The sequence below is a fragment of the Penaeus monodon genome, chromosome 29 (genome assembly GCF_015228065.2).
Source record: "Penaeus monodon isolate SGIC_2016 chromosome 29, NSTDA_Pmon_1, whole genome shotgun sequence".
Classification (NCBI taxonomy): domain Eukaryota; kingdom Metazoa; phylum Arthropoda; class Malacostraca; order Decapoda; family Penaeidae; genus Penaeus; species Penaeus monodon.
Window position 1 is genome coordinate 16,310,933 of NC_051414.1, and position 910 is coordinate 16,311,842.

Below are 910 nucleotides of genomic sequence, written 5' to 3' on the forward strand. Positions count from 1 at the left end.
CGCGCGTGCGCGTGCACAAGCAAAAGGTTTCAAATCCGCCTATTTTCCTTGATGTAAGCAAAAACCCTTTCTCACCCTCAATAGAAATTACGTCAAGAATGTGATTTCTCTTGATATGAAAAAAGTTTCCGCATGTTCACAGTCTATCAAACAGTATGAATTTTTTTTTTTTATAGTAGTAACCTAATAATAAAACAATAAGGAATTTGATGCGAATTTTGCTCTTAAGAAGCTCATAAAAGATAATAATCTCATCAGTGAACCCACCTGACTTCCTTCCATTCCTCGTACCCCTACGAGTCTTTCATTCTCGCAAACCAAAAGAAACATTTTAAATGTTTAGAGACCATACCCGAATTACTTTCAGACATGGGAAATCAACTCCCGCATAACAACAGCCTTGTAGCTCACCAGTTACGCCACGAGCTGCGGAGAGATGCTGTCTGGTAGATACCGACACAGAAAAGGCTGCCAACATGTGCATTTTGCAGCGTTCACTTTTTCAGTATTTCATGTTTTAAACTTTTATCGTAAAGGTGGACGAAAAATTGAAGTCAATTCATAATACCAACCGATTTTAAAATAGAATTCATTTCGACTAACATTAGTATTCCTTTGGAAAAATTGTCATAAATTGTTGAGAAAAAAAATAAAAAAGTCAATTAGAAACTCAATATTCACCCTTTTGAAACCTATGCTTTACCTCTGTATTAAAAAAAAAATAAAAAAAACTTTAAAAAACAAGAAAACGAAAAATCCTTCTAATTACCACGAAGAGTCCCTTTTTAAGTTTCCGAGTAACTGGAAGGCACAAAACACGGATGGGTCAACTTTTGCTTCCCTAAGTCTTATCTCAATGTTTCTTATCGGCTAGTTTTTTTGATAAAGTATTTGACGCTTTTAAAAGATC

The 910-nt window shown here is 34.8% G+C and overlaps 1 long non-coding RNA gene across 3 annotated transcripts in view; it reads right to left on the reverse strand.

Annotated features, from left to right (window-relative positions):
- Nucleotides 1-910, reverse strand: part of LOC119591649 — a 4,753-nt gene that overhangs the window by 1,090 nt on the left and 2,753 nt on the right. Inside the window, exon 1 of one of the 3 annotated variants that reach the window (XR_005230367.1) lies at nt 770-783. The exons of 1 other annotated variant lie outside the window; for it this stretch is intronic. This is a non-coding gene — a long non-coding RNA (uncharacterized LOC119591649). Of the gene's footprint in view, nt 1-352; nt 419-769; nt 784-910 lie in introns of those variants that run through there. One more of the 3 variants, XR_005230366.1, reaches the window with a different exon arrangement.